Below are 17,764 nucleotides of genomic sequence, written 5' to 3'. Positions count from 1 at the left end.
AACAAAAACGCTCGACGAGCAAATACCCTCGAAGCAAAGCCTATATATATATGTTTATTTTTATTGAATTAATCAATATGAGAAAATGAGCTATATATAAAGAATAGAGCATTTAAATAAAGACATGTTTAATATAGAATTGTATTTCTACGATACACATTTATTTTCATAATATTATGTTGTGTATTGTTTTAGTATTTCTAGCAATTAAATTCGCTTAGTTTAAAGCAGTGAGAATCTCTCATCCTCTAGCTTCTTAAATTTATAAGTAAACTAATCTTCATAACAATATCTGGAATGTAACAATCAAGTTGACAGGCAAAGGAACTTACTTATGCTTTGAGAGAATAAACTATTCTCCGAAAGCATACCCACTCTAACGGAAAGTTTGAACCACTAACTACACCACAAACCCTAACTCTAAACATTTTATTTGGATTCTCATTCATGATTTACTTGTTTTCATACAGACATATTTGGAGACAGAAACATTTCAACCCTATGTCGACTATCGCAGCATTTGCTGCATTTGCATTTACATACACTAGCAAAAGTTTAGTATAGCCTATTCGACAGCTTGAAGGCTACAGGGTAGAATAATAAAAACAACAACAACGGTTTACGATGGCATGACAAACATTTCTGGCACAACGCCCGCGCGCTTTCCCCATTAAAGTGAGGTGCATAAAAGGACGCGTGTTTTCATTACCATCTTGGGCGACGGAGGGTAGCTCACAGAGTCTTTAAAACGTCAAGTAGGAAAGTAAGGAAAGTCAAGGATACCGCCAAAAGACGCCTGGTGCCACTTTCTTTCACTTTTCATTTCACTTTTTGTTTTTGGTGTTTTTTTTTTCCACCTGCTTTTTATGTCTGCTTCATGCCACATAATTTGGTTGCAGGTGGAGCGAAAGTGTTGCCAGTTTTATTTGTTGGCCTTTGTGGGCCATGTTTTTTGATTTTCCGATTGCTGCTCAACTATATCATCAAATATTTATTGTCGGCGTGTGTGAACGATGAAATATGTATACGTAATACTAACTAGTTGCCCAATTTATTTATTGAAATTAATAAAACACATTTCGAGTGCCTTCAATTATTTAAACCAAGCAAATAAACAACTCTGCTGCCAAATAAAATTATAAATACCTCTGGCAATCAAATGTGAAAAATGAAACTCAATTTTTTCAATTGCTCAACATAAATGAAATTTACTCGAACATAGAGAGCCAAACAGTTTGCTTAATAATTCATGCCCAAATTCCAATAAAATTATTCATGATTTTCTCTCTATGCGGAAAAGTAGAAAACTAATTTTGTATTTAGTTTTCACTAAAAGCAAGTAGCTGTTATTATAAAAGGGATAAGCCTAATTAGCTAGATTTTTTTAAAAAAAATATGCTTAACACCAACGAGCATGCCCCAACCTTGTCAACATTATTGCATCAAATTTAAGTTATCAATCTTTACATAAATACAGAGGTATTCACAACGGTGGGATATTGACAATGAAGGGGATTAACGGAATGGCCTAATACTGTAAGGTGCTTCGATGATTCGCCTCGATAGGTACAACATTTAGTGGCGCTTCTCCGTAAAGGGGTCAGCCAAGAGCTTGGGGACCGCGTTTGGATAAAGATCTCTGATCTCCCTGATCTCCCTGATCTCCGACTTTTATTAAACAGAGATTGCGTTCGATGGCATCGTTCGATTAATATCGAAGCATGTCATCAAATCATATAGCATAATAACACCAAATAGCTCTTGAAGCAACATTTCAATCAAATTATAATTTAATATTGATTTTTGTGTATTTCAGAATATCTTGACCCAACTCGTCAATTCTTTTTAACAACTAGTTAAATTATAAAACTCTCATTGACACAATGTGTGAAAAACTAAACAAAAAATTGGTTATTTTATTTAATCACAACTTAATAGACAAACAAAAGCAATACAAGTATTCACTTAAATTTAATTTAAAAAAAATAAGCTTATTTGCGCGTTTACACACACACTTTATATTTTGTTTGGACAAATAATTAATTGTTGCAAATATTTGGATATTTAATCTGTCAGTATACTAAATAAAGGGGTAAGAAACTATTTAAGGGTAATAAAAAATATATTTAAATGAAATATGTCAGTGCACAGAACCAAATAATTTAGCATGTGAATCTTAAAACAAATATTTGCATATTCACACAGATTTACGCACACCCACACATGCATACATTTGCACACGCGCGTGCGTCTGTGTATGCGTGTGTTTATGTGTGTGCGGTCATTAGCCATGGACACCATCGTAATGAGACGAGTGAAATTCTATAACAGGGGCTTACAACTTAAGCTAATTACGTAGTACACGTGAGGCTATGATTTAGCGTTTAGCATTACAATTAAAGGGGCTCTGCATGCGTTGTAGATGCGCGCGGTCTTGGGGGAGGAACAAAAAAAAAGGCTTATCATATCAAAAGCGGCACGCAACCAGAAAGTGGAGTAAGCCATATTATAATGGCGACGAAAACGGCGACAGCTAAACTAAAAACAAAAGCCAAACACAAGTGCGAGGCAGTGTTAATGAGAGCATGCACGACTAGAAGATGCCTTTTAATTAATGTTTCAAAAAATACAACTTTGGTGTTTTTCTTGAAATTTGCAGTTATCCTGTATAAATAAAAAATTTAATTCAATGTAACAAAAAAAATTATTTCTATACAACTTGCGTTTTTCTTTCGACTTTCTTTTCTTTCTTTTTTTTTCTTTCATATTTTGAACAGCACTCCAAAAATTGTTAAAGCTGGCCGTATGAAGAAGAAGCTGAGTTGGCATAAATTGACAAGAAGAAATTTCAGTAGAAAATTTAATTTCCAAGTTCCAGTCAGTAATAGTCAATCAGCAGCCAGACAATCAATCGTCAATAAAACACATAGTCATTCAGTCAGTCAATTCGTCAATCAATAAGTTAGTCAATCATTCAGTCAGTCAATAAGTCAGTCAATCAATTGGTCAATCAACTGATAAGTCAACCAGTATAATCAATCGGTCAGTCAATCAGCCAGTTACTTACGCAGTCAATCAATCATTCATCCGGGCATTTAATCAGAATATCATCAGTGAGCCAATCAGTAGGTCAATCAGTAAGTTAGTCAGTCAATCAATCATTCAATAAATCCAGCCAGTCAATCGCACGGTCAGTCAGTCAGTCACAATAGGTAAATATAGATCATCATCAACAACATCTTGATTATAATCTATTTTTAAAAGACTTCGATAAAAATTGTTTAAAAAAACAAAAATATAATTCGTTAAGATGAAGAGTCCTGCTGCCTGTTTAGCCACAGTCCCCAATTTTTCATTTGCAGGGTATCCAAAGCACAAATGGTTCCATAGCAGAGCTTGCCAGGTTCTTGCGTGCAGGGGCGACCTGCGGCAGGCGGCAGGCGGCAGGCGGCAGGCGGCAGCATGAGGACATAGTGGGCAGGCTGAAGTTATATCGTCCCGGCCGCAGCCTAACGAGCCGCTGTGAGCTCGTGCTCCAAAAGTGCAACAATTAAATTTAATTACGAGTGTCATAAATATGCCAGACCATACCACAAGCACACACACGCACACACAGAGCGAGAATTGCAACGACAAAATAATCAAATAACATGCAGCAAAAGGAGGCAAGGGGCGCAGCATTAAGAGGAGTTTGAGCAGCTGCAGCTGCCATGGCCCCAATTGCAAGTGAAAGCCTCTCGGCCGAAATTCTAACCAAAAAGCCAGTGAACCAGCGTGTAAATTAGCAGGGCACAAATTAATTATTCAAAATGTGCGCCACTTGAATGACTAAACAGAGGCAGAGAGAGAGGGTGAAATAGCCAGTTAGAGAGAGAGAGAGGGGCAACCAAAGTGCAGCACGTACGCATGCAGAAGGATGAGCTCCTTTTGCAGTGGGTGTGCGTGGGCGCGAGTGTGCAGGTGTGTGTGCGTGTGCAACTGCAACTGGTACGCCTAATTAGACATAATTAAGCGGCTCAGCATAGATTTTGGCCCTGGCAATGTTAGTGGCTGGCCGCACACGCACACACACACACACACACACGTACACATGCACACAACGCAAATTTGCATTTGCACTTTAGTATTTTACAACTGGGCCTGGAGTCCAGCCATGGAATCAATAGACCAAATCAGCGCGAATTTAAAAAAAAAGAAAGCGAAACAACAGTTTCTTGCAAGCGAAAAATAATATATAAAATTGATCTTTTTAATCGAAATAAAGCTGAGATGACTCTAGCAATGTTTTAAGCAAATCAATTAAGTAATTTCAATTTGTACATTTCACTAATAAGAGAATATTAAAAAAGATAAAGTAACATCTATATATCTTCGGCCGCTCATTGAACATTTCCGGACAGTCTATAAATTTTCGCCACCGGGTCGGCGATTTCCCATCACTATTTCTAAACTCTATCATCTTAACATTCTAAAGCCTATTACAAACTTATTTACTATTTTCATACTGTATACACATTCATTTTCAACTTATTTACATTCTAATATTAGTACAGTTACAGAAATACATATTTAAATAAATAGATTTAAAAATATATAAAAAAAATGTTCATGTAAGGCAAAACTGTTTACCTAGAATGCTTTTAATTTGAATATTTTAAGCCGCTGTCGAAACCCATAAATTAAAATATCAATAAAATCTTCTTTATAAAGTTTGTCCAGCAAATCAAATATATTAATATCAGAGTTTGTCCTGGCTTGACAACGCCAAGAGGAATACATTCAAGTCTAGAGGTTAAGCACAATTTTATGCGAGTAGATATAGTTTATCATTAAATAAGTTAACCCACAAAGGAACCATTCTTCAACAATTACTTCAAAAACGGATCAAAATACATGCCCATTAGAAATTACTATGCATATTCAGCTCATTCATAGAGCGCACACGTAGTTAAGAAAGCCAACGGGGCGCAAATCAAGATTTTCTTTGTTTATTCCTCTTTTTTTCCTCCATTTTTCCGGCATAGCCCTGAAGGAGGTTTTCATATTTGCACTACATAAGTATTTTCACGCTCATTATGCGCTAGCCTGCTCTCAATGGCGCTTAGCGCAATTACCTGGCAGTTACGAGAAGGTGGCGCCGCCCGGTTGGGTGGTGTGTTGTGCGATGGGTTTTATTTGCACTACGATTTGAGAAACATTTATTTTACTTTCTGCTGAGAAGGAGGGTCCACTTTGCTTTTTCAGCTGGCCGCAAAGAAAGCGTTCGTGGCTCGGCGTCATAATGAGAGCAAATTTATTGGGTCATTTGAAAAATACAAGTAAAAATTTTCTTGAGCTCTGCGATTTTCTCTCTCGCTCCCTCTCCGTTGTTTCTACGCTTTTCGTATGTTTTCCTTTTATATTTTAGTAAAAGAAGTAAACAGTAGCAAAAGAAAAACTGAAGAAGCAGCAGCAGTTGCTTATTATGCCATCTAGCCCCGAGTTCTACCGGTTTTTTAATTAGTCAATAGCCGAAAAGAAAAGCTCCGATAAGAAACTGCCGAGTGGCTAGAAAAAGTCTAGAGAGAGAGAGAGAAATAGAGTAGGGGGAGAAAGAGAGAACGAGAGAGTGTGAGACTCTGAAATAAAAATGGGCTGTGGAAGTAAAAAGTGCACGCGTCCACGTGAATTGCTATGGCAATGTTTAACAGTTACTTATAAAAGTATTGTACACTCACACACACACACACACACACACATGCTCAATTATACGCTCCTTAATAATGGCCATCGATGAAAATGGCTTGAATACTTTACGGAAAGCGCCAACTGGCCTTTACGCACATTTCTGATGAATTAGTTATAATTAACGCCGAATGTTAAATTGCAATTAACCATTGCGTCCATTTGCTTTTGTTATGCCAAACGCTTATTAATTGCCTGGCAACGCGCATTATGCACAAATTTCGGCAATTGCTAATGGCCAAATGTTCAAATTCAAATACCCCAAATACCCTGGAATCAGCTGGCGACAAATGCTTATTAGCTGTAATTTTAATTTAAGGAAAACAATAATAATTTAATTTAAAAATACGATTCAGATGAAAGAATAAACGAATCTGGTGTTTTTCATCCGAATTGCTGCAAAACTTAAATAAAATCAAAATAGGAAACTAATGCAAATAAAATAAATACTTGAAGCTTTTGAAAGAATCCCCACCATGCGATAAGTCTCTCTCAAGGCTTATAAGTATAAAAGAGTTCTTACAGTTAAATTTCCCTTGGAGCTAACTTTCAAGCCCTAAATAAACAAGATTGAAACAAGATACAGCTTAGGGAACCTAAATGATTTTTTATTTGTAAAGTCAATTTAAGACCAATATCTCTTTTGGCAGCCACATTTACTCTAATTTAACATATATATGGAAAAGTTCGATCTGCTTAATTTGACAAATATTTGACATAAGGCCGCTTGCAAATTTTGATGCAGATAGCATGAAAACTAAAAGACTTCCTCGCATGGACTGGGCTGTTTATCAAGAATATATATAAATACTTTATATATATATTTAAATTATATTATATAAATTTGTATGCCTTAGCCACTTAATCAACTTTTATTCATTTTTTATTAAATCATTTCCAGTTAAAATTAAAGCTAACTGACATCTGTTATGATTACTTTTGAACTTGTTCAGTTATTCTATTTAGTTGGTCTTTGGACCAAATATAGTAATATATATATATATATGGAAAGTATAAAAGGCAAAATTAGTTTGCTGTAAACCAAAATTTAATTAAAGGACAACTATGGGTCGATCATTTGGTGTGGACGTTCTATTGTTGCAGCACTTATTGTCGATTGCAATGGGCAAGGCAAATAGTTGGCTGTTGTCTGTGTGCCTGTGTGTGTGTGAGTGTGTGTGTGTGTGTGTATGCTTGCAAGTTTGGTTGTGTGTGTTGGCCATTTGGACGTTGGCCGCATTTGCCAGTTAGCTGCAATTATTTACATTTTGTCATTATTTTGCAGAAAATCATTTGCGGCCATGTTTAATTAGCAAAATTCATGTTTGAATGCTTTAAAACAATTAGCCACAGTCGCGTATACACACACACACACACACACACACACACACACACACACACACACACAGAAACACACAAGCACACTCACACAGACGGCTTCGAGTTGCAGTTTAATAAAGTGAGTGCCATGAGTGCAACATGTGAATACACTCGCACGCATTTGAATGCTCATATTGACTTTAGGCCAACTAATGAAGGCTCTGCATGCTGAGCGCTATTTGGCTCAATAAAATATAAATGATTGCAACTGTTATAGCATGTGATTGCTGCATATGCGGCATATGCATGTGGCAAGTGCATATTATATAGATGCGTTTCTCTTAGCCAGCTCTGCCACGCCCGCTTAATCAGCGTTGGGCGCTGCAATGTTTATTTATCGACGTGACTTTCATTTTGGAAAATCGGACGACCGCAGCATTTAAGCGGAAATTAAAGGCTGCAGTGTGTGTCACCATTTATAATGCAACTGCCACAGCAAAATGCATAGAGCGACAGAGAGAGAAAGCGAGAGAGAGAGATAGAGAGAGAGAGAGAGACAGCTACAAATAATCATTTGGTCTCGTCGTTTGGACTGCGCTTTTTGGCTTGATTTATTTTATTTACTCGACCCACAAACAGATTTATTCCCGCCTATTTATAATTTTACGCGCTGATAGCTAACTAATTATAAACTATTAAGATTTCTTCTATATGTTGGTAGGGTAAATGTTGGTAGTTAAGATTTTTGTTTGCGAATCTCTCCAGCAAAATCGATCTGAGCCAGCAACTACTTTTTAAGAGTTGAGTTCCAAGCGTTAACATGGCTCAAATCTAAACATAATCGAGTTGTTTCATTTTAGATTGGGAGAGATGAGGCTTTGTCTTTAAGAAAATCTAAATTTTTCTTGTAAGTATTTTACCAATTAATTAAAAATGTTCGTGCGTAAGCGATTGGGGATACCCTGAGTTGTCACTGCTCCTTTTATACAAACTTCACACACACACACACACACACACTCACACATACACACACACCTATAAGCACATACACAGACACGCCCACAGCTCACTTCACAGTTTATGCAGCGGCTTCATTTTCTCTTTCTTCTTTCTTTAGCCCTACGTTATGTTAAATGCTTTCGTCATTTCCCTCGGTGTTTATTCTTTTAGGTTTATTATCTTTTCAGGAATTAAATATAGTAATAAAATAATAACCAAAAACCTTAAAGATACTTTATCTGTATTCAATATTCTAGAAGCTATCTATCAAATTTGATGACTCAAGGTCTGAAACCCTAAAAAGCAGTATTTCGATCTCAATTTTTATCGATTGCTTGAAAATTGGGCTTGTTATCGTTTATCGTTTCAAATTCCAAGAGTCTAGCTTTTAAAGGTTCTCAGATCGAAGAGTTCATACGAACGGATAGACAAACAAAGAATATATATGCATTTTAGGGACGGAGATGCTTTCTTCTGCCTGTTTTACAAATTTTCACAAAACCATTTTATTCATTTTACCCATTTTCAATTGGGTTGTGAGAAACGCACACTGTTAACAAAAAGAAAAATGAAAACAAAACATTTATATTCAACTGAATTGCATATTTTCCCAAGCAGTAATTGAGTACTTAACAGACTTGACAACTCGAGAGTCCGACCCATAAGTTTTGCTACTGCGGCATCATTTCAATTAGTGAAATTATCGTGTATGTGCGATTATATGCTTGGGACAATATTATTGTCGTAAATGTAGCCAATTATTATAAACAGTTGCTGAAAGTAAATTGGACTCATTAAGAAGGCTATAAAAAGATGCCAAGTGCAATGTGAGTTTCTGTTTTCTGGAATGCAAAGTGAATATAGTTCCCACAGCTCGACAAATGACTTAATAGAATTGAATTAAGTACAGAAGCTAGATATTAAGTTAAAATGTAAGAACGTTTTTAAAACTTGAAATGAGTTAAGTTGAGATATCATAAATATATATAGATTATAAATAGATATCAGGCACCAACTGAACCAACAGATTTTCTCCAAGACATATAGCCGTCAAACATGCCAGCCTAGTGTAGAGCCCCCTCTGAACTTCATGTGTGCTTATACCCCATTGAAAATGCGTATAGAGGGTATAATGGTATAAAGTAGAAAGCATATATATTATTGATTAGCACCAATAGCCGAGTCGATCTAGCCATATCCGTCTGTTTGTCCGTCCCTCCATCTGTCCGTTTGTCCGTTCGTTTGAATGAAAGATCTCAGAACCTTTAAGAGCTGGAGACTTGAATTTTTAAATAATGTTTCTCCTAGGGCCCACGCAGTAAGATTTTGCTTCCGAGAATAGAAAACTTGCCCTGTGCTCAAATAGTCGATTTAATCAATATCGAAGTTCTATTTATTGAGCAAATCTCTTTGGTTTTGTTGCCTAGAATCACCAAATTTGACACTTAGCTTTCGGAATATTAAAAGGCTAACATCTCCCGCTACCCCTTCCCACGGAGCAGCATTGCATTGGCAGAAGAAGGTTGAGAGTATTTCCTAGTTGAGCACACCCGAGCCATGCACTCTTATTGTTTGTGATTGATTGCTAAATGATGCGGCCCATAAAAAATAATAAATCATTTACAAAAAAATAAAAAAAATCAAATGAATTTTTAATATTGATATGCTCTTGACATTGAATATTGTTTTGAAGAGTTTTCAAATTTATGAAATCAGAAATTTATTCAAATACAATGTCTTTTTTAACTTTTGTGCTAACATGTATATAAATATAACAATATATATTTATTCAAAAATAAAGTTTTTTACGCAGCGTCGCTTTTCAATTTACCGGAAAAGCTGCTCGGCAAAACTTTATTGGCAACAGAAAAAAAATGTGAAAATAATGCGAAAAATGCATATCTATTTTTAATTAATTGTTGAGACAAAAAAAAATGTATATAAAAACAATCCGTGAAACAAGTTAAAGTGATTGTGCAAATCTCAGAGTTTTATTTCATATTAATTATGCAGCTGAATGATTGCAATTCATGCATTTAATGTGCACAAAAAAAAACAATAATAAAAAAACACACACACACACAACAAAATTGCGAAAAGCTTCATGAAATGGCGGAAAAACAATCATGTGCTTAATGCACCGAAAATTGTACACCCTACTTATTATTATGTTGCCGAATGAAACAAAGGGTCAATTTTAAATACAATTTAATTGTTAATATTTGAGCAATATAAATACATAAAACTCCGTGTAAGCTTTATTTTATAAATCGAGATAGGCATGGAAAAATATTTCGAATATGTGCAGGATGATTTAAAATATTTGTATCATGCATATTTTTCAATAGTTTATATATTTAATGATAAGCTTGGACTTCCGACCTTGTTCCAAAAACAATATCTTTTCAGATAGTATCGAAATTAATTACATATGCAAAACTTGTTTCGACATATAATTAAATGTCAACACGTAGATTGGGTACATTCATTCCTTATATGGGTCACATGAATTTGAACATTCCATTTAAATTGAGTTCATCTAGAAGCCTGTCAGCCCATTGTCCTGGCTGGAATGTTTGGGCTTGGCATTATATTAATTAATTTTACACGCAAATAATAACTATAAAAAGAAAGCTGGTTTTTCTGCTCCGTGGATTTTATTTGAAGTTTTTAAGCTTATTTATTATCCTAAGCTTTAAAGTAAATAACAGCAAAACTCAATTTTTACTGAGCTGAAAAAGTAGACAGCAAAGCTGCAAAATGTTTTAAAGCAGAACATTGCAAAGTTTTAGCATAAATACAAATACTTTTTGCAACACTTTTAAAGATTTTGTAGAGGTTCTAGTCGGCCGCTCCCGACTAGTGGATACCCTGAAGCCTCTCCTTCCAACATCAAATGCATATATATATATTTTATTTAAGAAGCTATATGTCAAGTTTGGGGACTCTAGCTCTTATTATTTACCAAAATTGCCAAAAAAAAACAGGATATCGATATCGATATTTATCGATTACTTGGAAACGGAGTAAGTTATCGATTATCTGAGATCCTTGCGTTCATACATACGGACAGACGGACAGACAGACAGACGGACATGGCTAGATCGACTCGGCTATTGGTGCTGATCAAGAATATAGAATATATATAGATATCGATTTTGCAAAAATACAATATATCTTTATACCCATTTTTAATGGGTTCAGGGATAATTACTTTGAACCCAATGAAGATTCTACTTTTATTTGTTGGCCAATTTAAATATTTTTATTAATATTGAAATTGTTTCCATAAACATGAAATATTGTTTTGCCTTAAAATAATGCAAACTGAACCTAGTTCGAGCCGTTTTTCAACACACACACACAATTCATAATATCAATTACACAACACTTTCAACTGTTACATGCATCAATGCAAACTCAAAGTATCTCAACGCACGAAAGTGTGTCATTCTTTGAATGTTCCAAAATAGATATACATATGTATGTATGGATATTCAATGGAAAGGCCATCAACAGGTGACTGACGGGCGCACTTACCTATTGTATAGCATACGCAGGTTGTTGTTATTGTTATTTGTTGCTGTTGTTTTTGGCCAAGTTTTGAGCTGTTGACAGGGCCCAACTTGTGAGCCGAAATGCAGTTTCAGTTTCTGCTGTTGGCTTTGCCAATAATTATGGAAATTTTCGCTTTGGCGCCGCCACGCACTACAAGTTAGCAAAGTACTTATACATATATATATACACACACACACAGCGGCAAGCGCAGCACGCACACACACGCAACGCGGCACACACGCACTTGCACACACACGCGATTCCAATTCGATTTTAAGAGTGGAGTATGTAGCACAGTTTAAATCTCTTTATTTCAATTTCTTTAAATATATTTTATTTATTTGTTTTTATTAATTTCGTTTTATTTGTTAAGAATTGTTTTATTTTTGCGGCAATTTGAAGCTGCGTCCTAAATCCGCGACTGGCGCCAACGTTAGTGAACTGTTGTGCCCCAGTGTGTGTGAAGCTTGTGACATGGGCCAAATACAAGTTACACGATTTTCACAAAATTTCTATGTCACTAAAACTGGCCGCAAATTGAGAGCGAAGCCGGAGCGGCAACTGGAGCCGAGAGCAGTTGTGAGAGGCGAATTTTGAATCAGCAGCTGCGTTGCCCGAAATCAACGAAACGCATTTGGCACCTTCAAGTGGCAGCCACACAACGTTTTAATTAATTACAAACTTAATATGTTTGACACACTTCAAAACTAGACACGGTTTAGTTTTGGGACGCTGCACAAAATTATTTTCGTATGTTAAATTGTTGCTTGCTTATCGTTCAAAAATAACTGTAAATGTCCCGTTGCGTACAATTTGAACTGGCGTTGCAGAGTACCGTCTCGTTACGCGTTTGGTTGAAGACTGCGTTGCGTCCTCGTTGCGAACGAATGGGCCAGTGTCTTCGGCAACCACTCGTTGAATCAACAGTTATCACGAGCGACAAGCACACGAAGTAGACTGCATTGGCTGAGTTGCTGTGCGTGTGCGGGGGGTGGGTGGGTTTGGTTGGTTTGTTAACACGAACCGCGAACTCTGTGAGACTAACCCAATGTAATTGCCATTACGATGCTGCCATTTCGTTTGCTCTTTTCGTTTGGCATACCGTTAGAAGCAAATGCGTACCACAAAGAGAGAATTTCCCACACAGTAGGGGATGTTTTGGTGTGGATATTGTGGAACTCAAAAGGGGTAATGTACGCAACAGCTGCTGAAGTAAAATTTCTGCTAGAAATAATTGAATTTTATTTATTTATTTATTTATATAATAATACATTAATAGTACATTAGAGTATAAAAAAATATCAAACAGAACAATAATAATTAATATTAAATCAGTAATATAGCCCGAAACCCCATTAAAATAATAAAAGACGGAATTCTCGCCTTCCAAAAACAATAATATAAAAAAAAGAAAAGACCTCTAATTTGCATAAATCATTAATAAGAAATAAAATTAACCTTTTTTATTCAGAACTTTATCCATTAATTCAAAAATCCCATCGAATAACTTTTAAAGCATATACTAAATATGAATTTGTCTATTAATAAGTCTCATATATTAAAACACAAGAAAATATTTTATTAAAAAACATTTGCCAATGTTATTTGGAACTACGTTTAAGCCTTAATTTTATTTAATATTGTTGCCATAAACAAGGCCCAAAACCTAAAAGCAATTCTTAATAGCTTAAAATGCAAATATGATAATTGTCAAAATTAAGAAGGATTTTCTTAAAGATACTCAAATATTTTAAATATATTTATTAGATTATTACGCTAAGCTAAGTATTAAATGTCCACTGCATGAAAAGTCCCACTATTGCTTTGAAAAATTTCCCATTTTAAGAGCAATCGCTTGTCCAGTTAAATTTCCCCTCAACTTAAGGGAAATTTACTCAGCGCCGATCATTGAACAACGTGACAGCCGCAGCAACTTCAAGGCCGTTGGACACTTCCGTTTCCGGCCCAACCCACCTCACACTCAAAATAAATATTTCTATTTTATAATCATTTTCTTTTCATGTTACGCTTTGTTGGTGCGGTTGTTGCTTTTGTTATTCTTGCGGGCCACTTTATTGTTATTTTGTTTTGCTGGCAACTTCATGTAGAGAGCCATCTGTAAATTAAATTTAGCGACTGTCCACACACACACACAGAGAGAGAGAGAGAGAGAGAGAGAAACCCACCAGTCTGGCCACAGTCCAATGGTCACAATTGAAGCAATGGAATATTCGCAGCTGCCCTCAAACTATTTGCCAGGCGCCCTGCCTCTCATAATGAATATTTATGAAGATTTAAAAAACATTTTCTTCTCCTCTGTTGTTTTATGATTTGCAAGTGTGCCCTTCTAAATCTCTCACCCCCTCCCAGTTGCTCCGCGTTTCTCCAGCGCCTTCAATTCAATGGTGTGCAAAGTTTCACTGATGGACAATGTCCTCAAGTGGACGATGCTTTGTCGAGGCAAAGCATTTTAACTATATGTGAGTGTGTCTGAGTGTGTGTGTTGTTGCTGCTTCTTGTTGGTGTTTTCATTTTGCAAATGATTTCATTATGTGCTGCAGACGCCGCCCGGTCGTGACGGGCGCACGGTTCGAATACTTGATATTGCTTGTTCCCGCCGCCAAACGACAAATTTGCGTCCGTGCGGACAGTTCCCGAACGAAGGCGTGTTGGTTGTACGGATGGTGGCCAGGGGAAATTGTTTTTCTACGCTTTCGAAAGTGCTCAGCACGGTTGTCTTCGTGTAAATTTATTGATAATTTAATTTGACATTTGCGGTTACTGATTGTCATGATTGTTTTCATGTTAATCTTATTGTTCGACTTTTTTCGCTTTGTTTTTATTTTTCATGCCTTTTTTTTCTTTGTTGCTCTGTTTGGACTCTCTGCGTTGTGTATTTTTTAAATACACTTGCCTTGGGTCCTTTAAATATGCTGTAAGCTGTGTCACGTGCGGAAGGCGTTGTAGATCTTCAAATTTTAAGTAAATTACCTTGCTAAATATACATAAATAAAATAAAATGATTGCAATTATAAAGTACTTATACTCAATACAAAAATGATCACTCATGAAATAAGCACAATACACTCTTAATAGAAGTACAACTTTTTTTAAATTCAGGACTGAGTATTAAAAAAAATGTCCTTTTTAATTTCTTAAAATGAGAACTTCTTACTTAGCATAAGATGTGATTAATTTTTAATTTTATGAGTAATTTCCCGTAACCCCGTCTTAAAATGAAAAGTGAAAATTTCAACTTCCCAGTTCCCACGGCATGGACTGTGCGTTGATCACGAATCAGGAGTCAGTAGATAAGTCATAGAATCAGAACAAAAAGTTGTATGCATAGAGGTATATATAAGGGGAGAGAGTCAGATATAGAGAGGATAATACACATACTCTGATAGAAAGTAGATAATTAGTTCCTTTACATTTCAATCTGAACGAAAATTCAATAAATAAACAAAATATAATAATAATAAAAAATCCATAAGGCTTAAATACTTATGAACAATTGTCTGAGGAATTGAACAACTATAAAAATAAAAAAATAATAAGCAATAATAATAAACGCAGATATTGTCAAAGCGCTTACTAATATATTATATACTATATTATATACTATATCTATCTTACATTTAGAAACTCCAAAGAGTATATTTAAGCTTCTTCTAAGTCCAATATTATTTCTTGTCTCATATTTGACATAGCGAACGGCTATTTGCATTTACTTTTTATGTGCTTGTTGTTATATTCGTTTTTTTTTGTTTTGTTTTGTTTTGTATTTTTTTTTTTTTTATTATTTGGTTAAGGACCGACGCTTAACAACATCATCCATGGGGCGTGTTGTGAAATTTGCATGTCTTATGTGCCAATGCGGTCCATGTTGTTGTTGTTGTTGGTCTTTTGTGCCGTGGCCTCGATTTAAAGGCTCTTCGCTGGTCGCTCTTTAACTTTTGCTTTTGCTTTTGCCATTTGTGGACTTCATTCCATTTTTTTTAATGCGCGTCTATTGTTTGGCTTTGGCTCAAGCACAAAATTTGCATGGAAAAACAATGAAAATGGTCAGCAACGGCAACCCAATGAAACAACCGTTTTGAATACCTTTACGAAAATGTAATGTACCTAATGACTATGCTAAGGTATTTTAATTAAACTATTTCCTGGCTGGACGACATGCCAGCATGCCATCATGCCAGAGCCAAAGGCAGAGTCCTGGCCCATGGGCGCTCCTAAGCAGCTTCAAATGTGCACAAATATTGAAGTATTTATGCCGCACACACACACACACACATACACACACACACACACACACACACACGGTTAGACTGCAGATCCGTCTCCGTCTCCGCCTCGTTTCGTAATGCAATTTTAATTTCTTCGGCACAGCAGGCGAGAAGTGAACAGCAGCCTTTTGCCATCAGCCGGTTGCCTCCAACGCTTCGTTTCCGCCTGCTGCGCCATCATTTCCGCTGCTCATTTTTTGACTGACTCTGCGTGTGCCTGTGTGTGTGTGCTTGTGTTGTGCTCTCTTTATGTTTATGTGTGTCGCTTTGTTTGCCCATTTGATTGTCGTCTCGAGCGTTTCGATTGTCAGCCGCCTTTGAAGTTGATCAGATCCAATCAGCTCTCAGCGGAAATTTCAAGTAGATGCACCTTAAATCCACAGCAGTAGCAGTAGCAGTAACAGCAGCATTTGAATCTTGTTGTTGGTTTACCCAGTGCCCATTAGGTTAGGCTTAAGGCAGGGGTATTATGTACTTGTGCAGGCATTTGTAAAAGTCATAACTCGAATGAACATATATTAAATTACATATTATCTTAATCAGTAACTAAATTCGATTTTTAGTATCCACATCCATGCGTCTATTAAGCATAGTTCAAAGAAATTACCAAATTATCGATAATTATCGATTAGCAACTGCGTTTTTTGAGCGTACTTTAAAAATTGTAGAAGCCAGCGAATGTACTTTACTGAAAGCATACGCTAATCATGTTTACTGCAAATCGATAAATATCGACTGCACTAGCATACTTTGAAATCGATAAATATCGTTTATGACAACATTGTTGATAATTAGTTTAAACCAAAAAACAAAATTATATTCTTGTTCAGCGCTAGTCGAGCTTAATTTAAACTGGAAAGCAACTCATGTCTTTTCGTGAATTCGTTCAAATTTTGTTTTTTAGCATTGATTTCTTTAGTATATTATAAAGATTTTAACCAGGCGCGAGTTCGATGACTAGACTATCTGACTGTCTATTTTAAGTCAAACATCTTGCGTATCGTACGCACAATAAACATAAAAGTTATTTTAGAAAGAAACATTCACAGTTTGGGACTCGTTTTTATGCTATCAATCAACTGAACATGGGTGAAATCCTTTTATTGGCATACAAACAAATGTATGGAACAGCCAGAAGGGAACATCTGGGAGCCCATGAGATACAGAATACATTAACCCATTGAAATTGTGTACAAAGGGTATATTGGTTTTGTGCAAATGTATGTAACACTGAGACCAACCCCATAAAGCATATATATTCTTGATCAATGTATGTATGAAATATCTATAGAAAGAAACCTATAAGGGCTATATACTTGAAGTAGCACGTAGATCCTACAATTTGTTATCGGTTATCGATAACTATCTAAAATAGTATCATACAGGTCAGGTATCTTTCATTATATAAAAGCTGAACAGTTAATATTGAAAGCTTCTTCCCAAGTGATCCACGCTAAGCTTAGGGTATTTGAGAGTCGGGCAACACTAACTTCTTAACAAAGAAAATGAACTGCCTGCGGCGTGTGTCTTACTGAGTGCAGCTACGTTGCGTCAAATTGCAGGGTAACTGCTAGTTGAGCACGACCAATTACTTGCTGTTGTTGTTGTTGTTATAGTTATATTTGCTTGCCACAAGCAACATAAATTGTGGTTAGCTACGTGGAACAACGCCTCAAGTTTTTGCAACTGGCGCAAAACTTTGCATCAATATAGCATGCAGCAGCAACCCGAAACGAAACCCAAACCCAAACCCAAGCCCAAGCCCTAGCCGGAGCCCGACTTAGCCACGGATCGTAGGGAACCCATATATGAAGTTGAAAATGCAGCCATAAGGAAATTTCATTATTACCGCGCTTACACGCTAATGAAGCATGTAA

At 36.1% G+C, this 17,764-nt stretch overlaps 1 protein-coding gene across 4 annotated transcripts in view; it reads right to left on the bottom strand.

Annotated features, from left to right (window-relative positions):
* LOC6633184 (lachesin) overlaps positions 1-12,469 on the bottom strand; it is a 237,208-nt gene extending 224,739 nt beyond the window's left edge. For all 4 annotated transcript variants that reach the window (XM_070206971.1, XM_070206972.1, XM_015170512.3 and 1 more), the window contains exon 1: positions 11,584-12,469. The gene's annotated coding sequence lies outside the window, so the exon portion shown is untranslated. The remainder of the gene's footprint in view (positions 1-11,583) is intronic.
* Between the last annotated feature and the right edge of the window lie 5,295 nt (positions 12,470-17,764).

Source organism: Drosophila virilis, chromosome 2 (assembly GCF_030788295.1).
Source record: "Drosophila virilis strain 15010-1051.87 chromosome 2, Dvir_AGI_RSII-ME, whole genome shotgun sequence".
Taxonomy (NCBI): Eukaryota; Metazoa; Arthropoda; class Insecta; order Diptera; family Drosophilidae; genus Drosophila; species Drosophila virilis.
Note: the sequence above shows the minus strand (reverse complement) of the source record. Positions and strands in the feature narration are given on the sequence as shown.